The sequence below is a fragment of the Filicampus tigris genome, chromosome 6 (genome assembly GCF_054856515.1).
Source record: "Filicampus tigris isolate MCC_2025a chromosome 6, RoL_Ftig_1.0, whole genome shotgun sequence".
NCBI lineage: Eukaryota > Metazoa > Chordata > Actinopteri > Syngnathiformes > Syngnathidae > Filicampus > Filicampus tigris.
In genome coordinates, this window is record NC_141222.1 from 8266826 (window position 1) to 8292295 (window position 25470).

Here is a 25470-nt window from a genome sequence, read left to right on the forward strand (position 1 = left end):
CAATCTTGAATCATGTGATTGGAAATAAAATACTGTCTTCACCACATCTATTTACTTTGCTGTCATTATTATGGTAAAGATGGTAAGATGGTTGTGATGACAAATTGGTGTATTGTTGATTACCTGGTATCTCTTTCTTTTATCATCACGCTCGTACTGTTCGGTCAAATTGTTTCCTCTTAATGCAGCAGGCTATGCATACTTAACATAAAAGTAGACCTCTCCCTTGGTCCTGACACCATGCATACTGTCAAGGACGCAGACAGCAAGAGCTAAGGCACAAATAAATTATTTGATGACATGTCTTGCAAACTTCAAGTATACCTTGTACAGCAAACCCGGTTGGTAAGAATAAATTGCAGTGCTGCGATTTAGAGAGCAGACAAATGTGGGCAACTCTAATGAGGGAAAAAAAAGTTCCCTTTACCACCATTTCAGCCAAAGCTTTGCCTCAATCTATATTCTAGTGTGATCCTCCCACCACCTATCACTTTCTAACCTGTTTAAAATTATATTTTCCCCCAATTATATTGAAGATTGAGTCATAAAATTCATTGTAAATGTAAAGTCTTGTTTCCTGATACATACAGAGCGATGTGAGCCTTGGAAAATATGTTGAGAGTTGAGAGAAATTGACATGCTTTAATAGGAATCCTGTAGCTTGGAGATAAAAAAAAAAAGTGAATTTCACAAAAGGTCCTTAGCTGGCATGCACTTATAACTAACAAATTGAAGAAAATACTCATTGCTGAATAAGCCATATAAGGAGAATATGTCAAATACTCAACTGACAGTGATTTGGATTGTGTGTGCGTGTTTCTTTTTAGTATGTTGGCTTGTATTTACATTGATCCCCGGGAGATGTATAATCTGAGAAATAGTGGTCTAACTTGCTCTAACAAACAAAAGGCACCACATGCAACGGAAACACACACATCACCAACATGTGAGAAGAAAATGCCTAGCCTACCTGAAATTTCAAGATTTATTGGAAAATAAATCGAACAGTGTTTTTTTGTGAAAGACAAAGCCATTGTCAGGATTCTGGTTTTGTTGTTTGGATTAAGTTTGATTTGGTTTCATGTGGTGTTTCCTCATGTGCATTTATTTATTTATGATAGGTTTTGTTTTCACCTATTCTCGTCATGTTGCTCCCTTGTGTTAACCATTGTGCTCCCTCCAATACTTTGCATCTTTTCCAAGTGTTCCTTGTTGTCTCGTCAGTGTTTGTAATTAGTTCTGCTTCCCGTCTTTGTCGGGTCATTGCTTCTTTTGGTGTTCCTGTCAGTTCCCATTTGTGAGTCCATTCCTGTATTTTTTGGGGGGGGTTGCTGCTTTGTGTATATAGTATTTTGGGCTCCTATTTATTCAGTAGTTTTGATTCCATATACCTTGTTTACCTTTAGTTTTATTTTTGGAAAATACATTTTTCTTAGCGTTGTCCTGTACTTGGGTCCACGTTTATACTTCAACATACAAGTTGTGACAGCTATGGGATCCATCACATGTGTACACTACCAAACAGAAAAAGTTCAGAAATAGTAAGAATGGATAGTGAGTTAAAATCAATGATTAAAATAAAGACAAGTCATTTCACCAGCTGACAATGTGGAAGATGCACCATGTCATCTGTCGTGATTTACATCGGCTTCATCTCAAGTAGCATGCACTTTTAATTGTATTCATTTATTTGATTTACATGTCTGTGGCATGGTGGTATCCTCGGATTTCATGTTGCATTTTTTTTTTTTTTTTTTTGAATATGTATGGATTTCATATGATCTCAATGTTACTGTAGCAATAGGGGTTGGATGAAGATACCTGAGCGAGTGTAATTTCGCTGTCTTTGATTGGGCCACATTGCATTGCAACAGACGAGACATGACATGACTACGCCTGTTTCACTGAAGGCATTTTCTGACTAGCTTGAACAAAAAAGGACGTCTAAAAAGGACAAAAATAAATTTACACAAAGCCCTTTAGTAATTAATTATCGTTCACCTGCAAAAGACGTGACACGATGGCCACGCCAGTTTCTCGAAGGCATATTCTGACTAGGACCTGTGAGGACCCTTGAGCTGCCTTCACCTGCCTGCTCCTAAGTATCTCCTGACTAAAATGCTTTACAGAACTTCTTGTATATGTCCAACACAAATTAGGCAACATGTAATATTACAAAAATACAAATATAGATCCTTTTAAGTGGGCTTAGGCGGTGTTTTATAAATGGGCAAAAATCACTATTATTAATAACTGTTCATCCCACATTACCACTGGGTCTTTCATGTTCTAGCTCCCACCCACACGCTATAAACATGGAAGTTAGGTTAATTGTAGGCTCACTATTGCCTATGGTGTGTCTTATTTAAATATTCACGCATATTCTAATGTGTTGCCTCCAGTCAATTAGACATTCTGTACCAGCCTACACCATTCGATAATTTTGGAACTGAATGTGGAAACCATAAAAATACAAGGTTGCTAAAGGGGCAGAACTTAAGTATTTTTCAGTTCACCGCTTTTCACAAATTGAACAGGATCCAGTTGTTCATCATGTAGTTTCTCAGTTTCCCTCATTACAGAAGCTGACTTATTTCCAAAGAAATCTTTTGCTTCCAATGAGAAACATAAACACTCCTTGATCAGATCCTCTGCAATATGTGTTTGTTAAAGATTGAAATGTTCAAAATATTAAGCTGTTTTTTAAGGAAACAATCAATCAAAAAAAAAAAAAATAATTTAACTTTGTGTTGTTCCGTTAAAACTCAGTCTTGCCTGAGAAAAAAAAAATCAAAAAGATTTCGGGCCCCATTTGTGTTGATTTTTACTTTTAAGAAACCACTGTGCCCTAGACATAACATAAGACAAGACTGTCAGGTAACAATCGTTTGCCGTTCACACCTTCCTTTTTAAATTTTTTTTTTTTTTTTTGGTTTTGGATGTCGTTAATATATGTTAATCATTGGATTTACTTAATTCGGACATGTACATCGGTGGCACGTGACAAAATTGTGTAAAATGAACATATATTTAAATATTTTAAGAGTATGTATATCAAATTCTTTATATCAAATTCATCAAATTTTACACTTGGTTCCATTCATCCTGCCTTAATATTTTGGACTCCGTGGCTCCATTAAAAATTATGCGGCAAAAAATTTGACCGGAGCCATGGTTTAATGAGAGCTCTCGCACAGCTAAACAAGGATGCTGCAGAGCTGAACGCAGGTGCAAAAAAGACATCCTCCTGGCAAATGACACTAGAGACCACGTATGTCTCGTTTTGTTGGATTTGATTGCAGCTTTCGATACGGTAGACCACAGTATTCTTTTGACTCGCTTGGCATTAGTGGATGCACTCTAGAGTGGTTTAGATCCTATTTAGCTGGCAGGACTTTTTCTGTTAGCCTAGGTTTCTCTGAGTCCTGTTCTGCCCCTCTGTCGTATGGTGTTCCACAGGGTTCTATTTTGGCGCCATTGCTGTTCTCATTGTATTTGCTGCCCCTGGGTTCCATCCATCCATTATCTGTACCGCTTCTCCTCACAAGGGTCGCGGGGCATGCTGGAGCCTATCCCAGCTGTCTTTGGGCAGTAGGCGGGGGACACCCTGAACTGGTTGCCAGCCAATCGCAGGGCACACAGAGACAAACATCCGCACACACAATCACACCTAGGGGCAATTTAGAGAGTCCAATCAACTTACCATGCATGTTTTTGGAATGTGGGAGGAAACCGGAGTGCCCGGAGAAAACCCACGCAGGCACGGGGAGAACATGCAAACTCCACACAGGGAGGCCAGAGCCGGGATCGAACCCACGACCTCTGAACTGTGAGGCGGACGTGCTAACCAGTCGACCACCGTGCCGCCCGCCCCTGGGTTCCATCCTTAGAAAACACAGTATTTCCTTCCACTACTACGCGGACAAATCTGTATGCTGCTGAGCAAAAAAGAGGCTTTCTCCTTAAGACCACTTTTGTCTTGCCTAGAGGACATCACAGACTGGATGTCACTAAATTTCCTAAATTTCAACAAAAAGAAAACAGAGGTTATGGTGTTCGGTCCCAGTGGCTCATCTCCACCCCACCCTGTTGAACTGGGCCCCCTGGCTTCATATCTAAAGCCCACAATCTTAAACTTGGGTTTCAAAATGTACAGTGATCTTAAATTGGACCAGCAAATCAGCGCTGTTGTAAAGTAGAGCTTCTTTTACCTTAGACAGCTGGCTAAGGTAAACCCCCTCCTTTCCCATCAGCACTTAGAAACAGTCATCCATGCCTTTGTTACATCTCAGATAGATTACTGCAATGCACTTTATTTTGGAGTCACCCAGTCCTCCCTCAAACGTCTCTAGTTGGTCCAAAATGCTGCTGCCCGCCTACTAACTGGAGCTCGGAAGATCGAGCACATAACACCAATTTTGGCCTCCCTTCACTGGCTCCCAGTGCATTTCAGGGTCCAATTTAAGATTCTCCTATTTGTCTTTAAATCATTAAATGGCCTCGCCCCGGCGTACCTCTCCGAGCTCCTCCACTCCTACGCACCTTCCCGCAGCTTCAGGTCTGCGGACCAGTCGCTGCTGGAGGTGCCGAGGACTCAGAAGGGATCGAGCCTTTTCTGTCGCTGGTCCTTCCCTCTGGAATGATCTCTCATTGGTTGTTAGGCAAGCCCCCTCTCTGTCCATTTTTAAAACCCGGTTGAAGACATATTTATTTTCTCTGGCTTTTGATCAGACCTGAAATTTTCGGCTCTTTTCCGGTGTCAATTATATATAGTGTTTTATGTCAATTTATTGGCTTTATTTATTAATATTTTTATTTATATTTTCTATAGTATTTATATCTATATTTATTAATACACGTATCACAGCCTTTTATTGTCTTTGTTCTATTTATTGTTGTTGTATTCTTTGTAAAGTGCTTTGTTACAGCTCTAGCTGTTTTGAAATCCATCCATTATCGATACCGCTTATCCTCACAAGGGTCGTGGGGCGTGCTGGAGCCTATCCCAGCTGTCTTCGGGCAGTAGGCGGGGGACACGCTGAATTGGTTCCCAGCCAATTGCAGGGCACACAAAGACAAACATCCGCACTCACAATCACACCTAGTGGCAATTTACAGAGTCCAATCAACTTACCATGCATGTTTTTGGAATGTGGGAGGAAACTCACACCGGCACGGGGTGAACATCCAAACTCCACAGAGGGAGGCCAGTGCCGGGATCGAACCCATGACCTCTGAACTGTGAGGCGGACGTGCTAACCAGTCGACCACCGTGCCGCCCTGTTATGAAATGCGCTATATAAATAAAATTGTATTGTATTTTATTGTATTAACTGAATTGGCTCTTCCAGCCAATGAGAGTGGTAGTTGACCAACGCACACGATCCTGTTTAGCCTTATCCAAAGCTGTTTTAAAGTTTTGTTTAAATACATCAGCATACCTACGCGTCACAGTTATTCCCAAATATGTGAAAGTGTCAGGTGATACCTTCCAGGGATAAGCATCAAACGACATTTGATGAGCCAAGTCATTAACCGGGAACAGTGAGCTCTTCGGGAGGTTAATTTTGTAACTTGAGAATTTGCCAAAATGCTTTTGGAATGGACACAGAGGGGTCAAACAGGTATAAGATTAGATCGTCCGCATAAAGTGATAAATTATATGTTTGATCCCCCCCTAGCTATTCCTGTGTGGCCCGCGTCGCCCCTCAAAGCAACGGCCAGATCGAATCGCAAGGGACTCAAATGGTATCCCTGCCCAGTACCCCTCTCTACGTGGAAGAAACCGGAAATAATCTTGTTGGTGCGAACTGCAGCCCGTGGTGAAGCATATAGTACTTTAATCCAAGCTCGAAATACCGGACCAAAACCAAACTTCTCCAAAGTAAGAAAAAGAAAGTCATACTTGACGTGATCAAACGCCTTTTGAGCCTCAAGGGATAGTATGACCTCTGCAGTGGGAAGAGCTCCATGAGAGTATATGATATTAAGCAGCCTTCGAACATTACCCGAGAGCTGACGCCCCAAAATGAAGCCTGTTTGGTCTGGGTGCACCAATGTATGTATAACAGACTGCAGCCTGCAGGCTAAGGCCTTTGTTAAGATCTTATAATCGCAGCAGGGTAAATTTATTGGCCGATACGATTCACACTTTCGAGGGTCCTTCCCTTTTTTAAAAAGAACCGAGATTATGGCCTGGGTCATTGTAGGAGGCAATGAGCCCCGTTTCAATGCTTCGACATATACACTTAGCAAAATAGGAATTATTTTAGGAGAAAATGTCTTAAGGAACTCAGCCGGAAAGCCGTCAGGCCCCGGGGCCTTACCACTCTTCATTTTCTTGATCGCTAATTCAATTCCAGCTAAAGAAATGCCCGGACATATCCTGATTGCTTAGGGTTGGCAACTCAAGATTTTGAAAAAAGTCTACCATCAGCGCATTATCGCTCTTCTCAGAGGTGTAAAGTTCCTCATAAAACCTCCTAAACTGAGTGTTATAGCGTATACCTTTTTGATCAGAGACTACTCCGTCTGCACAATTGACTTCTGCAATAAGTCCCGCCTCGGCAGGTTGTCTTGACTGATGGCAAAGCAGTTTGCTAGCGCGTTCACTGTGTTCGTAGAATTCCTGACGCGATTTAAGATAATGTTCTTCAGCTGCCCCCGTGGACAGGACATCGAACTCCGACTGCAATGTGACTCTCTCCTTGAACAGGTCAGCAGATGGTGAGGCTGAATGTCTGCAGTCAACATCCTTTAACAGAGATGTCAATTCATTTAGGCGTGCTGACCGTTTCTTATCCCTTTCTCATGCCAGAGCTGTAAGCAATTATCTGACCTCGTAAATACGCTTTCATAGCTTCCCGAAAGGTACTTTGGTTTATGTCTGGCTGTTCGTTCATCATCTTCCAAACCGCTTATCCTATACAGGGTCGCGGGGAGGTGCTGAAGCCTATCCCAGCCATCAACGGGCGAAGGCAGACTACACCCCGAACTGGTCATCAGCCAGTCGCAGGGTACACACAGACACCATCACTGAGCGGGAATCGATCCCACGCTGCCCGCACACAACTCAGGCGTGTGTACCACTACACTATCAGTGACCTTTGGCTGTTCGTTCATTTCCACAAAAAAGTAAATTTGGGAGTTCAAATCGACAAACCCCTCATCTGCCTGCAGATGTGAATCAAGCCGCCATAATAGATGCGGGATTTCGTTGTTCGGAAAACTCAATGTCATTGTAGCCATGATCTGAAAGTACAATGCTCTCCTAACAGCTAGACCTTGGTAGTGAGAGGAGCCTCTTGTCCAGACGAAAATAGTCAATCCTGCTGTAAGACTGATGTGCAGCTGAAAAAAATCTAAATTGTCTCGACGCTGGATGCAGGTATCTCCATGCGTCAATTATTTTTTTTGACAACTGTATCAAATTTTTTTGAGAGAGGGTCACGTACTTGACGCAGGATATTGCATATGCATCTTTCATGTCTGTTTTGTGCATACACATCATTGATGAGTGAGAACCCTGATCTGCTCAGGGTTCAGCTGTAGACCCCCCGCTGTCAGTATATGTCCGTGAAACTTCACCTCCCTTGACTTATGGAGTTTTTTCCTGCTTAGTCTCAGTTCAATACCACTGCATCTATCAATCAAAGCAGTCAGTTTAGTGTTGTGATCAACTCAGCCTCAGCATCAGTGTTGCCATAAACAACAATCAGGATGTCATCACCTATGAGTCCATCAAGTGTAAAAATCCTGGCCTTGGGGAGCTTGTACAGCACATTGTCCAGCATGGGCGTGATATAGTGGGACCATCTCAAATCATTGTTGTGAAACTTGGGGTCGATGCAAATCTTTAATTTTTCAAGCAACTTGACAATTACAATGTTGCCGATCCACTCGGTTGTGACACAGGTGCGGTGAGCTTCCCTCTCTTATGTATCCAACTTAGCCTTGACAGCACTTCTGAGCACCAATTAGATGTTTTGCGGAGATGCTTGAACAGGTGCCTCTGTGTTGTCCAGCTCAAAATGAACATCCCCTGTCAATGACAGAACTGGACCATCAAATACATCAGCGTTTGAGTCCACCACAAGCTGAAGGGCTGCTTAGGGGTGCTGATATTGTCCACTTGATTCACCTGATTGGGTATGGTGAATACATCTGATCCAAATACAGACTTGTCGCCCGTAACAGGAGGGGCTTTTGGTGGTGCCAGATGATCTCAAAGTCTAGCCTGTGACTCCTCTGCACTGTACATCCAGTTCTAAAGATGCCTATGGAGTGCATTATTTCCGCTGTGTAGAAACAACAGTTTGGCTCTGCTGGGAAGCAGTAGTACCTCAGGTGCCAGTTTCCTGTTATCCTTGTTGCGCATGACATTGCATGTGGCACAGGAGTCCAGTTGACACCTTTGTGATCTCTTTATCATCAGAGTTTATCATCGGAGTGGCAAACCACTTTCTTCCCTACCCATCCACGGCAGCAATGCTCTCAGATGAGAAGACATAGTCCCTCATGCTCTCATCCACACTGCTTGTGGCGTTCACTTGATCTGATGACATACTCTTCATGCAAACCTTTGTAAAATGATTGAGAGACCACACCCACGGAAGATCTTGCCGTACGCAGGGCTGTGTTTTTGTGCAACTCCGCAGTACTTACATACACTGTGAATGGTTTGCCGCACATTCTGGCTTTGCTTCATTCGGTCATGCTTAAATGGAGCTTGCTGCTATTACCCATTTGCAGCATGTTACATGTTCCGTGGGCCTGTCTGGAAACATTATTTTCAGTTTTATGTCAGTCGCTTGAGATGCTCTGCATATGTCAGTGGCAGAGTCTAAAGTGAGATTATTTTCTCTAAGTAACCTCATACTTCTGTCAGTAATGCCAAGAACCAGCCTGTCCTGTATTCGTTCAAGTGGCAGCGTTTTTGCTCAGTCTTGTCACAAATGAACCGATTGGCTCGCCATCATCCTGCTTAGAATTTCCAAAGATGTACTTCCCAAATATGACATTCCTTTTCATCTTAAAATAACCCACCAGCACATCCAGAATTGCTTTCACATCCACCTGTTGCCCTCCCGACAAATCCAGGTTGTGTTTGTGAATGTGGTGACATTCGTTCTCCATCACTCGTTTGAGCATAGCCGCCTGCACTGCCTCCGATTTCGAATCCAAGACAGATGCCAGTGAATAGTCCTTGACTTGGGCCCGAAAATTGTCCCAATTGCTTGCTACATCCCCAGTCAACTTCATTTCCTCAGGAGGCGGAATACCTAATGCCATGCCGTCACAAATTTGCGAAAGTCAGCGCTGGCTTCAATCTTGAAAGAGATATCTCACTTCATTACAGTCGAAGCTACACAAGGTGTCCGTTCATTTCTGACACCATGTTTAGAAGATCCCAAGACGTATAGGTAGTTTGCATAACTGGATTGGCCACCACCATTAATGCACATACTTCTGCATGCAGCCCACATGAACATAAAAATTACTATATTACTGAAGGGCGTCCCATAACAGTTATCAGCTTTTTGGTGAAGCAATGTCAGACCACCTTGTGTGTGTATCTCAGTCCTGACTGCTACATCTAATTGAGATACGAACTGAGACATTTTTGACACTTGGTCATTGACCCCTAACCGGGTTGGTGGCCCGCAGTTAGTATTAGTTAAATTTATGTTATCAACAATCAGATTTGTTGATTCTTATATTTTTACAATAACCAAACCTGCTCCTTTTAGCACATTGCCACTTCCAAATGAGCCATTAAGTCATTTCCATTGCTTGCAGACAAGGTTTGCTGTGTTGCTGAGACAAAGCCTGTCATCAAAATGATAAAAAAGAAACAATGACAAAAACAATGTGCATCTCGGGAGAAATGTTTATTTTCAGGAGCTGTTTCTTGCTTCCCCTTCAAAGATCCTTGCTTCATCCAAACTGAGCAAGTTGGTCCCATGCCACCATGGCGACTCTGGAAGTTAAAAAGAGTGTTTATTGTTTCAAAAGAAATGTAGAAATGTGCAGACAATTCAAGTCACTGCTTCCTTTTTGAAGTGCGATTTGTGTTTCTTTCCGCAGGGTTTTAGTTTACTGTGGAGAATACACTGTAAACTGTATTACATATGTGTGTAAGGTAAATATCAGATGCCATATGCTGTTCTGTCATTGTAACCATAATGTGTAAGCCACGATTTCCTAATGGTATTTTGAAATATTACTGACTGGGCCTCTAAAAAATATGTAGAAATTTGACTTCATAGCGGAATGTGCAGGGTTTTGTGATAGTAAAAAAAATCCTTAATCATCTTTGGGAGACAATTTCCTATACACATACTGTATATGCAAAGCACACAGTTGTCATCACATCCTGCCTAGCGTATGCATCCACACCTGTTCACACAGGGCCGACAGGTTGAGTTGTCAGAAACAGGCGGAGAAAATTACATTAAATGTAATTGCAATTCATTTATTGGATGTATAGCTCATATTGTGCATGCTGGCTCAGTCTTGTCTTAAATTAATCATTTTTAATGGCATTATGTATTCAGACTTGTTTAATGGACCCAGAGAGCAATACACCCGTGTCATTTACAAAAATGTGCACATTTACTGTATGCACAACAGAGTACTATACATAATTCAAGCATAAGTGTAATGAGTAATTGCATTCTCAGCACTGCGAAATGACTGTTAGTTATTTATCAGTTTTACTGCTTTTCCCCCCCCGAGTTACTTTAATTTAGCATGTCATGCATTTTTTTATAACTGTTGTGCCTCTTTTTGATTTACATGTTCTTAGGCTGCAATTCAAATGAGATATATTATCTCCCTGTCGTGTGTTAAAACAAAATACCTGCACCTGGCAGATGGACCAAGATGATGTGGGTCGAGATGAAGGGGCATTATTGGGATTGGGGGGGGGTAGTGAGGGTGGGAAGGTTAATTCAGGCGGAAAAAGGCAGCCAGTTGGGGGAGGTTTCAAGGCGAAGACCGGAGTGAAGTAGACTGTTGAAGCTAAGAATGGAGACAGGCCACATATGAGGCTGATGCACTGAGCAGCAATATCATCCATCCATTATCTGTACCGCTTATCCTCACAAGGGTCGCGGGGCGTGCTGGAGCCTATCCCAGCTGTCTTTGGGCAGTAGGCGGGGGACACCCTGAATTGGTTGCCAGTCAATCGCAGGGCACACAGAGACAAACATCCGCACTCACAATCACACCTAGGGGCAATTTAGAGTGTCCAATCAACTTACCATGCATGTTTTTGGAATGTGGGAGGAAACCGGAGTACCCGGAGAAAACCCACACAGGCACGGGGAGAACATGCAAACTCCACACAGGGAGGCCGGAGCCGGGATCGAACCCACGACCTCTGAACTGTGAGGCGGACGTGCTAACCAGTCGACCACCGTGCCGCCCAGCAATATCATGTAGAACAGTAATCAAATTCATATACAGTGATCTTGATTCTCTGCATCAGATGACCAAATTGTGGCATGAACCAACAAAATTAAGATTTAATCACCCTTTCAAAATAAAAAAATAAAAATCCCTACTGTAAAAATATCTACCTTGATCCCATTATTCATTATTCATACTGTATGATTACCATGTAAATATTGAAATCCCATCTTGAAGTTTGAAATATTTACGTCATTATTAATTGATTATCAAAAACGTCTCACCCAAAAAAAACTGTCAAGTATTAATTTGTTTATTCAGTTGTGAAAAGATACATTTGTTTATTTTATATATATAGTACATAGTTATTGTGGGAGGGCTTAATTTTATATACTTGCTTCTGATCTTTTTAACCTGTTCATTGCGTATTATAAAATCTTCCTCTTTCTGTATTTGTTTCTTCTTCAAAAAATTATATATCAGTACCGTAGTGATGATCTTAAAGAGGAGTTGGGGCTTTATTATGAATACTACTAGGGGTCTCAGTAAGACACACCCACTGCAAAATGATTGGCTGCTGCAAAGAGGAAAGGACTGCCAACAACTAGAGCGCCTCAGTTTGTCGGTCCTCTACTACCCCCAGGTGGCCAAGGTGGACATACCAGAAGGATGCAGTGAGACAAAAACTGTTTATCCATCCATCCATTCTCTGACCTGAGGCAGGGGACACCCTAAAAGGGTTGCCATTCAATTGCAGGGCATAAATAGACAAAAAAACAATTTTGACTCACATTCACTCCTAAGGACAATTTTTATTCGATTTAAGTCATTTCTGTACGTTATGATAAAGTTCAGGGCGGCACGGCACGGTGGTCGACTGGTAGCATCTCTGCCTCACAGTTCAGAGGTCGTAGGTTCGATTATGGCCCCTGGCCTTCCTGTATGGAGTTTTCCCCGTGCCTGCATGGGTTTTCTCCGGGTACTCCAGTTTCCTCCCACATTCCAAAAACATGCATGGTAGGTTAATTGAACACTCTAAATTGCCCCTAGGTGTGATTGTGAGTGTGAATGTTTGTTTGTCTCTGTGTGCGATGCGATTGGCTGGCAACCAGTTCAGGGTGTACCCTGCCTGCTGCCCGAATATAGGAGGGATAGGCTCCAGCACCCCGTTGTGAGGATTAAGCGGTATAGATAATGGATGGATGATAAAATACAATATTACTGAGTACTATTTTGTCTTTGTCATTTTGAGTCATTTCAATGGAAAATTATGATTTGACAACGCATGTTTTGAGTTAGGAGCACATTCACTCATATCTCAAGGCATCACTGTACTCGTCGACATTCACAAGTCTCATTGGGAGACATTTAATTTCAAAGGTTTCCTCGAAGATTGTTCAACAAAATATATAAAGTCTAACATGATGTTTTCCAGACTAGTTTCATCAGTTGTTGTTTTTGTAAATAATTATGTTGGACCACAAAAATAAAAAACACTTGATTTTAATTTTCTGTCTGTTTTTCTGTTTCCATATGTTGTTGACTTAATTCTCAACTTCTCAGATATAAATTGTAAAGTGAATATCTTTTTTTAACCTTTGCACACATATTGTAAAGATTGATGACCTCTCCTGACGTTTATTTTCATTTATTTTTTCCCTCATATGATATGATCGTGCGCCACAGCAGTGGGCTGACAAGGCCTTGATCAAAAGTGTCTGACGGTCCTAAGGGATACACTCACAAACAGCCATCCAATCACTCACCAGGAGCCATAAAATCTTCCTGAAATCCTATCCAAGACAACAAACCGGATGATGCTCAAAGAACGGAGCTTTACAAAATAGAGTAGGAGCAACTTTTATTGATGTGAGCTGTAAAAGTTACAATAGTGCTAGGGCTGAACTATATGAACATGCTTCAAATACCATATCAAATTTAACATAACCTATAGAAAGTATTTAACAAAATGACCTGTACAGTTGAATGTTTCTTTTCAATTACTGAATCAATGTGAGCCCAAGCAGGTGTCATTCATGTAAAAATGAAAACCTTGTAGTACACACAGCACTGTATGTGGTGTGGAGTTATCCCTTGTACTGGTTAGAAACTAACAAGTATAAACCACATTTTCCTTCATGAATGCCCACTGCTAAATGAGCTGAAAATTGCATCATGGGCATGAATGGGCAGAATATAGTTAGGCCAACGATTCAATGTCACCCACTACAGGTAAACTGAAACTTCACAGAGAAGTGTGAAAAGTGTTTGTTGTGTGGGGGTGTGGGAGAAACTTTCCAAATACGTCTGTTTATTTTAGTCATTTGCTAGCTGGTGCATTTAATATTAGCGTTAAGCGATGAAGACAACTTGACATGTGTTAAGAGTCAGTCACAGATGGATGTAACGGAGAGAATCCAGTCACTTTTTAAAATAAAATGTTTTTCAGCCTCGAATAATAAATAAACCGGAAGTACTGTACGTTTTTTGTTTTTTTTTCTTCTGTGCAGCCCGCTGCGGCCCGATCCAAAGTGGCCTGCGGCCCGGTACTGGTCTGCGGCCCGGTGGTTGGGGACCCCTGCTCTACACAATTTCATGACTTCCCAGTAAGCCCGACACAAAAAGTAGCAGTCCATGTTCCATGCAAAACACAATCCAGAGAAATAATTTTCTCACTCCGGTTCCTCACGTTAAATGTCTTGAGGTTATCTCGTTCCATTGAGTTGTCCCAGTTTTAGGGCAACAGGAGGAAAAGTAACAATCATATATGAGGCAAATTGCCTTTTCACGTCTGTTCTCACCGCTGCGGGGAATCCACCCATCTCTTTTTCCACAGCTGACTGACTCTCTAATACTCTATAATACGCTTTAATTGCAGCACTTAAAGTTGTAACTATGCTCTTTATACTCTCTAGTTAAGATAATTGTTTATTCTGCAAGGATGGATAGCAAGGATAGGATGAATAGTCAATGGAATCTGTGATGTCTGAAAAGTCACCCTCAGCTTTTATTTTCCTCAAAATTAATCCAGTCAAAAGGTGTGCATTTTGTGCTTGTATTCAATACATCTTTTTTTTGATTGTATATTATCATGTACAGTTCATAGATACATTGTATTCTATAATGAAATGTTAATAATAATGTTACATTATTATTTTATCAGACAATTTGATATTTTATTTGCAATGTAGATAATAATAATAATAATAATAATAATAATAATAATAATAAGTATAATAATAATAATAAGTATAATAATAAGTATAATAATAATAATAATAATAGTAACAATACTAATCATCCAGATTACTTGATGTAGGTACAGGATAAAAATGTTACTACTAATCACACAGCCTAAATACAAGTTAGCAGCTTTTCACAAAAGTGTGCAAGGGTGTGTTATCTCAGGTTAACAATAAAAATACCACAGGTCCCTTGAATTGCAAATGGGTAATGATTGCATTAGGTGCTATGCTTATGAACTTTATAGTCTGTTTTATTTTCTCATCCAAAGACTACACAATCTTGGTGCGATGCTAATCTGAAGATTCATCAATGTGATTATGTCATTTCCATAAGGGGTTGTATTGGTAAAGGTGTTTACATTTAGCTTTACATACAGAGTTAGATCCTTGCAATTGTATGACAGCATAGATTAGGCGTGGAAGGGCAATTAAAATGCGGCCAGTCATGTGAAACAAAACTGTTTTAATTCACACAAGTGAACATTATGTTAAGGCTGTTGTTGTTGGTACCCAAGTGAGCTCCGTTTCTTTTTTTTAATAATACTAGCAATGATATATAAATCACAAGTACAGAAATACACAACTAAATCCAGTCTCAGCTCAAATGAGGAGCTGTTTCTGACAACAGCAATGTTTGTGTGGCCCTTTAACTTCATGTTCCACCCACCCACATCTGTCTTGCTTTATTTGGTATCAAATGCCAACTGCATCTTCCATTGACACAGGGGTTTATGATGGTATTAGCTGAAAGTCTTCTGAACCCCATACAGCTGTTAAGGGATGCCTTGTAACAGTGCCATTGTGGGATAGGAACATAATGGTGTACCTTGTCAGAGAAGCTTGTACTGTACCTGTCAAATGTTGACACAGAGCAAGACAAGTTTATAGTTGGAAAGGTTCTGCTGTGGAGTATCGGAGCATCGTGTCAACGGGTTTGAAAGGAGTGATGTAACTTGAAAGCTGTTTTCCGCTCATCATTCTCTCTGACACGGACATCACAGCGATTCTATTTGGGAGGAAAAATAGTGGCCTTAGGTAGGGGCTAAAAAGCATTGAAAGTTAAGTGGAAATGGCAGGAAAAGTAGAAAAAACAGAGTTCACCTGGGACATTTGGCCACTGAGCTGGGAGGTCTGCGAAGGTCTCAACCACTGCCTGGATAATCCTTTCATGTTGGCCAACCACTGCACCTTGAGAGTCTAAGCATATGTGTCAAACTCGGCTCCTCAAGAGCCGATTTCCTGCATGTTTTCCATCTCTCCTTGCTGCAACATACCTGATTCAAATGATCAGCTCATCAGCAAGCTCTGAAGGAGCCTGATACTATCCTGATCATTTCAATCAGCTATGTTGCAGCAAGGAGAGATGGAAAACATGCAGGAAAGCGGCCCTCCAGGACCGGAGCTTGACACCTGTGGGCTGAAGTCAGTGCCTGTTGGGTCCATGTGGCCTCATTGTTCAGTCATGGATGTTTTTGATACAGCACCCAAGACATCGATAGCAAAAGTGTCTCATGATCTGAAGAAGGAGGGCGGGTGAAAGGTGTGGTTCTATAGCAGGGATGCGCTAGCGTATGGGGAGGGCGGTGTTTTCTCCAGTGGGCCATGGCCAGTCCAGTGGTCTGATGGTCTGACCGGAATTGGGAAAGAAGTGTAGTGCTACGGCCAACAACTCTGTTTGCCACTAAGAGTACAAATAGAACACGTCCAGCACATCAACATCGGGGACAGTGCCTCTGGATTGGTAGACTGGAGTGGTGGTTCCCCTTTTTAAGAATGGGGACAGGAGGGTGTGTTCCAACTATAGGCAGCTCACACTTCTCAGCCTCCCTGGTAAGATCTATTCGGGGGTGCTGGAGAGGAGGGTCTGTCAGGAAGTTGAATCTCAGATTCAGGAGGAGCATTGTTGTTTTCTTCCTGGCAGTGGAACAGTTTAACAACTCTACCCCCTCGGCAGGGTGCTCGAGGATGCATTGGATTTCGCTCAACCAGTGTGCATGTGCTTTGTGCACTTGGAAAAGGTGTTTGAAAGTGTAGCCCAGAGGATCTTGTGGAGCGCGTTCGGGAGTATGGAGTATCAGGTGCCTCAGTACGGGCAGTTCTTTAATTGAATGTTACAGTGAGTTTGGTCCGCATTGCCTGAAGTAATTCGGATTTTTTTCCAGTGAGGGTTGCACTCTGCTTAGACTGCCCATTGTCACCGATTATGTTCATAACTTCTAATATGGACAGAATTTCTAAGGATAGCCAAGGTGATGAGGCTATCCTGTTTGGTGGTCTCAGTATTATATCCCTCCATTTTACAGATGATGTGGTACTGCTGGCTTTTTCAAGCCGTGATCTTAAACTCTCACTGGAGCGGTTTGCAGCCAAGAGTCTACAAATCTGAGACCATGGTCCTCAGTCGGAAAAGGGTGGACTGCCATCTCCAGGTCGGGGATGAGATCCTGTCCCAAGTGGAGGAATTCATGAGTGAGGGGAGGATGGAGCAGGAGATTGACAGGTGGATCGGTGCACCGTCTGCAGTGATGCGAACTCTGTATCGGTCCATCATGGTGAAGAGAGAGCAATTTACCGGTCGATCTACGTTCCTACCCTCAACCAAAAGAATAAGATCCCATATACAAGTGGCCAAAATAAGTTTTCTCCCCAGGATGTCTGGGCTCTCCCTTAGAGATAAGGTGAGAAGCTTGGTCACCCGGGCTCAGAGTCGAGTCGCTGCTCCTTCGCATTGAGAGGAGCCAGATGAGGTGTTCTGGGCATGTCCCATGCGGGGGAGGCACAGAGGACGACCCAGGACACGCTGGAGAGACCATGCCTCCCAGCTGGCTTGGGAACGCCTCGAGATCTCCCAAGAGGAGCTGGACGATGTGGCTGGGGAGAGAGAAGTCTGAGCTTCCCTGGTTAAGCTGCTGTCCCCGCGAACCGACCTCGGATAAGCGCAAGAGAATGGACTGCACTGATCTGATGTCAGAATTAGGAGTCGGAATTAGAACAGCGTGGTTACTGTGCTTCGTTTATATACTGTAAATGGCTGTTCACACAGAACTTTCTGGTATTTAAGAAATTGGTGCCAGAATTGCTGCAGGAGAGAAAACTAGATATTAGTGCTGACAACTCAGTTACATTCATTTATGAGCACTCTGCCAACCCAACGGACACAGCACATCCACCACCTCCGGTAGCAGCTGAGTGAGCAATGCAACAACAGCAAAATTTTGCTTTTGATGCAATGACAAATATAGAATAAAATGTGTGAAATAAATAAAAATAAATAAATATTTCTTAATGTCTTCCCTCTGGTTTCACATTTCAAATGACTATCCCTCAATTATTTTTTGGTTGAATGTAACCAGAAGCTGAAAATAATTGGGATTCATCGGAGCATTTAACATGCAATCATTTAAATCTTTGTGTGGTCTAAGTGCCAGTTATAAAGCAAAGGCATGTGGGTCAAACTATCATTACAGACCTCATAATTTACAGCTTAATAAAGACAAACCTGTTTTTGAAAGAAATTGATGAGAACCACCCACAAAACAAATAGGAATGAGATGGGATGGAATGGAATGGGGTATTTATACAACATGTAGCTACAATAAAAATTTCTGATGTACAATTCTAACAGCTTCTATCAATTATTTTTTAAACGAGCGCTATGTGTATATGTATATATATATATATATATATATATATATATATATATATATATATATGTATATACGTGTATATATATGTATATATATATATATATATATATATATATATATATATATATATATATATATATATATTTTTTTTTTTTTTTTTTACATTCCTACCTTGCCCGTTTTAGGACAATTTTTTTTAAAAAGGACGGACTAAGGAATTACGGAAGTGGGTTTTAGTCTGTCCCTGTAATCGTCTTGAACTGGGTCAAGGTTTTATATATATATATATATATATATATATATATATATACGCCTACAGAAATCCACCACCATCTCTTTGGATTTCCCCGCATTGATTAGGAGGCGGTTCTGCTGGCACCAGTCCACAAAACCCTGACTAAGTTCTCTGTACTCCCGATCGTCACCGTCTGTGATGAGGCCGACAATTGCACAGTCGTCAGAGAACGTTTGCAGGTGACAGGTAGGGTTGTTGTAGTTGAAGTCCGAGGTGTAGACGGTGAACACTAAGGGAGCCAAGACAGTTCCCTGCGGCACCCCTGTGCTGCAGAGGAGCACATCAGACACACAGTCCTGTGTCCTCACATACTGTGGCCGATTTGGGAGGTAGTCCTGGATCCACGTGGTGAGGTGGTGGGCCACTCCCACCCGCTCCATCTTGTCTCCCAATAGGGTGGGCTGGATGGTGTTGAAAGCACTGTAGAAATCAAAGAACATGATCCTCACAGTGCTCCCCGCCTTCTCCAGGTAGGAGAGTGAAGTGTGGAGGAGGTAGATGATGGCATCATCCACACTGACACCAACAGGCTGGTGTGTGAACTGTTGTGGGACCATTGAGGAGCTCACCAGGGGGCGCAGGTGGACGAGGACCAGTCTTTCCAGGGACTTCATCAGGTGAAACGTCAGCGCCACTGGTCTGAAGCTGTTGAGCTCCTTCGGGTGGGGGGTCTTTGGCACCGGGACCAGGCAGGATGTTTTCCACAGCTGGGGGACTCTGTCTAGCTTCAGGCTCAGATTGAACATGTGCTGGACAATTCCACACAGCAGGATTTGAGGAGCTGGGGGCTGATGCCATCTGGACCCACTGCCTTCATCTTCTTCAGCTGGTTCTTCACCTCAGATGTTATGAAGTCCAAGGCTGGGCACGAGGGAGTGGTGGCTGTCTGGTGTAGCTGGGAGCTGGAGACTGGGGGGAAAAGAGGGAAGGGGGTGACACTCACAGCAGGGATGAGTAGGTGGAGGCTGCAGCAGGAGAGACTGAGAGGGGGCAGGCATTTGATCGAATCTGTTGAAAAAGAGGTTCAGCTCATTTGCCCACTGCTGGTCCCCCCCAGTCTTTGGTTGTCTGTGGCCTGAGATGGTCTTCAGGCCCCTGCAGACTCCCCATTATTTAGCTGAAGCTGCTCTTCCATCCTCTTCCTGTAGGACCTTTTCCCCTCTCTGATCCTCCTCCTCAGCTGGCGCTGCACAGTCTTCCGCTCTTCTATGTTGCCTGACGCAAAAGCCCTCCTCTTCTCCTTCAGGAGAGCTTTTATGTCTGGTGTGATCCAGGGTTTGTTGTTGGAGAAACACCTTACTGTCCTAGTGGGTATGGTGTTCTCCATGCAGAAATTTGTATAGTCCGTAACAGTGTCCGTTGGACTATTAATGTCTTTCCCATGAGCGTCGCTGAATACTTCCCACACAGTTGTGCTAAAACAGTTCTTTAAGGCCTCCTCGGCCTCTCCAGACCATCTCTGAACCGTGTGGGTCACAGCTGGCTGCCTGCGGACCAGAGGTTTGTACACAGGCTGCAGAGCCACCAGGTTGTGATCAGCTTTGCCCAGTGGGGGGAGGGGCAGTGATGTGTATGCCTCCTTGGTGTTGGCATAGAAAAGGTCCAGTGTTTTATTGTCTCTGGTGTGGCAGGTGACATACTGTGTGAATGAAGGCAGGGAGGAGGAAGGAGAGGCATGATTGAAGTCACCGGAGATGAATAGCAGGGCATTTGGGTGCTGTGTTTGTAGCCTGCTCACAGCTGCAGTCAAGACATCACAGGCTGTATCACTGTTGGCAGCGGGGGGGCCGTACACGGTCACCGCGATCACATGACTAAACTCTCGCGGGATATAGTATGGTCTCATGCCGACAGCTAACAGCTCAATGTCCCTACTGCAGAGCTGCTCCTTAATCGTGATGGGACCAGGATTACACCATCTATCGTCCACAAACACAGCCAGCCCTCCTCCTTTTCTCTTAACACTGTCCAGCGTCCTGTCCGCGGATTTGGAAACCATCCAATTCTACGACCGCGTCCGGCGTTAGCGCTGTGAGCCACGACTCCGTGAATAGCATCAGGCTAGCCTCCAGGAGTCCTCCTCATGCCGGGTTAGCGCCGTTAGCTCGTCCATCTTGTTGGGGAGGGATAACGTTCCCCATGAGAGGGGCATGGTCTAACATGCAGCCCTCACATCTATACTGTCTTCAAAATCTAAACATAATGTGGGCTGGTCTCCTCCCTGACTGGCCCTGTCTGTAGGGCTGATCCTCTATAGCTGGTCCAATGGTCAGATCAGGGCACACTGACTTTTACTTTTAACTGATTATGCGATGTCCAAAAATGTGTAATTGCCATATTGGTTTTTGGTTAACCTGTTGGCTAATATAAAGCCATTCATTTAGATTTAGATCCTTCAATATATAGATGTATTATAAAACATCTTAAAAACAAGAAAAATTGTTGCTGGATAATTACGACACTGTGTTTGACAACACCGCAATTGCAGATGAGGCGTTGTTGCGCACGGTGCTCTCTTACAGTTAATTTTCATTCATAGAGTTGTCCCATTACAGTGGACGTTAGTTTTCCCTCTGTTTCATGAAATGCTTCAAATATGCAGTGAGTGGGAACATAGGAGGAGGGCTTTCCCAGCTGTGGCGCAGCCTGGGCGGGGTCCCTCATAATCGCCCCGCTTGATGCTGAAATGAAGCGTATTAAAGGCTACGTCTATGTGTGTTTACATAAACATACAATATATATTGTATACAAGAAGTCCTCGAATTACGACGTGTGCGACCTACGACATTTTGAATTTACCACGCCTGTGCCTCTTCCTCTTGTCTTTTGTCCCCAGCACCATAGTGGCAACACATAGTTACAGTCGATATTCAGGTTAAAGTCAAAATTCCGATTTCTAAAACATTCTGAATAACCCGTTTACATGATTTGTGCGGACAGAGTTGCTTCGGCATTTGAATAACCCACTGTGTACGGCGACGCATGGCGTCATGACTCAAATGGACGTCATTTCTGCTTGTTACTTTCAACTGTCAATAAAACACTTAATATTCATAATCACTCACCCAAGGAATGAAGCAGCCGGTTTCCTCCTCGCCCCAAAAGTGTGCTTTTGTGCTGCGTCTCTGAGCATTTGCGGTGGATTGCGCGCCAAACAACGCACTTCAGCATACAAGCACTTCCTGTACTACAAAGACCAGCATTCCTTGAGGTTAAGCATGCGCAGAGTGTCTCGATCGTGTCTGCGCGCGGCAGTATTTTTGCATTTTTCCTCCTCCTTTCCTTCTCCATCCACCTCTCAGCAGCAATGGTAAGTACGGCATCTTAAGCTTTTTATTTTAATGTATTTTCTTTTTTTTTATACAAAGTGTTTTGACTTAAATTTAGATTTTAACGTTGTAATCCGATTTACGCAGAAATTCGTGTTACATCTCCAGTGAAGGAACGGAACTCGTTTGTAAATTCAGGACTTCCTCTATAGTCATGCTGAATGGGAGCAGTACAGAATGGGAGTCGTTTTCAATGGGACAGGACAGGGTTTTTTTGTTTCTGTTTTTTTTTTTATAACTATGATCTGTTCACAGGATTTTTTTTAAATCCACTCTCGGGTGACCCTCTAATGTCTACTCTGAACTTCACAACCTCCCACACCAGCTCGGGCTCCTTCCCTGCCAGAGAGGTGACATTTCACGTCCCTAGAGCCAGCTTCTGTAATCATGGATCAGACCGCCAAGGAACCTGCTTTTGGCCACTGTCCAACTCACCTTGCACCCAACCCCCGTGGCCTCTCTAATAGGTGTTGAGTACAAGGTCAGGAGGACCCAGGTTATCCTTTCGGGCACCATGGGTGCATGCCTGACCAACTCCAGGCCTGGCTCCAGAGGAGGGCACCGGTACCCCGCACCCAGGCAAGGGAAAACCTCTTTCAATATTTTGTTCATCATAGGGGTCTTTTGAGCTGTGCTTTGTCTGCTCCCTTACAGAGGACCTGTTTCCCATGCGTGACTGTGCCAGGGGCATAAATCCCCAGACAACTTAGCCCTTAGGCTCAATAAAATCAATTCATAGGATGAGTAGGATCATACAGTGAATTAAGCTTTTCTTTTTTCTTTTTTTTTTTAAACATGTGTTCCTTAAAACAAACATTTGTTAATGTGGCATTTTTTACAACTATAAGAGAAGAGAGCTGTGGAGAAAAAGATGAGAGCAGAAAGGAGACAGAACTAGTGGACAGGTGAAGATGAGGATGACACAGAGTTAATACAGTTTGTCACAGCTCAAGAAGTGCCATCTTCATAGAAGCAGAAGATCTGAAGCCAGCAGATTTAAAATTTTCAACACATTTATACCACACAATGTAGCATATGACTGAGCCATCAACATCAAGGGTCCTCCATTTCTTCGCTTTCTGTTACTCCCACTGCAGGAGACTTAAATAGCACTTTGTGAAGAATAGAGCTTTGTCAAGGTTTAACTGTTAAGAAAAGTGAGAAATGGTATTTGTTGTTTGTCCGACCACACAGTGCCAAGCAGCATGTGTCACAAACAGTGTGCACTCCAACAAGAGCAAGGCCGAAGATTGCATTCGGTGGACACAGCCACACACCTCTAGTGCAACATATAATTTAGATATAATTAGGGCCCGAGGGCCAGATCCGGCCCGCGACATAATTTTATGTGGGCCGCGAAGGCAAATCATGTGTGCTGATGACATGTATCTTTCAAATTGTCTGCACTTTTAACACTCCATAGGAGATATTGCAAACATCTGTTACCAATCCCTCCTTTAAAACAAACGGAAAAGAGATAAACGCACTATTTATTGGCTTCTGATTTCAAAACTAGTTCTCCATCAATGTGTTGTGTATATGTGATAATATAAAGCGATCGTGCATTTCACAGTTGTAATGGCCCTCCAAGGGACACCATAACTATGATATGGCCCGCGACAAAAATGAGTTTGACACCCCTGATCTAGATAAAGGTGTATCCAACATGAAAAAAGATAGTTGTCTATGGACGTAAAAAAGTAGCAATTGTGAAATTTTGCCTCCTCAAATCAAATGCGCACATGCTTCAACTGTCTTTTCTCCTCCACCCTGTGATGTGTGCTGGGCCTCTGCTACATAATGTCTACAATAAGACCCTCCCCCTAGTAAACAATCAATCACCGTTCAGTATGCAAATTAGCCCACAAGTAACCAGATTTCATTATCTCACTGAGTACATTTACGTGCAGTCAATTTTCAGGTTAAGGTCAAAATTCCGATTTCTGAGTCATTCGGAATAGCCTGTTTACATGGCTTGAGCGGACAAAGTTACCCCGAAGTTTAAATTACCCCCACGCCGATTGAAACGGCGACGCACGGACTACGTCATGAAGCAATTATACGTCATCCCCGCTTGTCCTTCCGCTTCCAGCAGCAACAGCACGTGGAACGCGGATAAAAATGAACAGTCCGTGGCCGATGGCAGTCGCCGTGGCTTGTTTATCAGTAATTGTGTATTTCGGTGAACGGATCTTTTGAACAATTCTTATTGATTAACTTATTCTGATGATTCAGTTCACTTAAAAGAACTGTCATGCCCATCACTACTGAGATCCATCGGTAGAGGTCAATTGGTAGAATCCTGAATCAGAACTGAACAGGGTGAAGCTGCTTTTAGCCACCACGCCTTACACAAAATGGAAGCATCTTCCTTATTATAAAGTTGTTTTGTATTGTATTAAGAACACATCTAAAATGGCAGAAGCAGCCTCCTGGAAAAGATTGTGTGAGGTGCATCTGCCCAGGGTCCACTGTAAATATGATGACATAAATCTTATTCATGTGACATATTTATTTGAAGCTTGACTATTGTCTGTGTCCCAAACAATGCAACAGGAGTGTGAACAGCTGCTCTGGCTTCCATCCAGTGGCTATGAAAAAACAAGCCAGTTATCGCAGGGCTGTGGGGTGTCACACGCATTTTTCCCCCAACACAGCAGGGAATACAACACAAACAAACACAGTCTCGAACTAACATCTAGGTCTGGATTGCTCAAACATTACATTTTGCATTGAGAGTGGAACCACAAAGTTATTTTAGGAACTGGCAATGTGACCATGAAGGAGACCGTAAAGCAGGGCTGTCCAAACGTTTTGCAAAGAGGGCCAGATTTGGTGAGGTGAAAATGCAGGGGGCCGACCATTTAGCCTGACATCCTTTTTTACATGGAACATCAATAAATCCAAGCATATTTCAGTAAACCAGTCTGTCTTTCGTTTTTGACTTTTTTTAATTTCAATTTCAAGATTCTTAAACAACTCCGGTTTCCTCCCACATTCCAAAAACATGTATAGTAGGTTAATTGGTCATCCTAAATTGCCCCTAGGTTTGATTGTGCGTGTGAATGTTTGTTTGTCTCTGTGTGCCCTGGGATTAGCTGGCAACCCCTTTCAGGGTGTACCCTGCCGACTGCCCGAATACAACTGGGATAGGCCCCAGCACAACCGCAACCCTTGTGAGGATAAGCGGATTGGATAATGGATGGATGGATGGATGGATGGATGATTGGGTTCTTAAACGTGCCCATTTGAAGCATGACATATCACTGGGAAATAAATGTTAACTGAACTTTTAGATTTAAAAGAGGGAAATAGTTATTCCCAGTGTAAATTCCATTTCAAACATCAATAAAACTGGCAATTAAATGTTCTTTTAACGATTTAGGTCGATGACAGGGAAATATGTAAAATATACATATACTCTATATCATATTTACCAGTACAGGCCAGGTTTAATTTAAAACATGGCATATTGTTGAAAATAAATGTTCAGTAAACCTTTAGATTTAAAAACAGTATGAAGATGTTTAACTTGAGTGCTC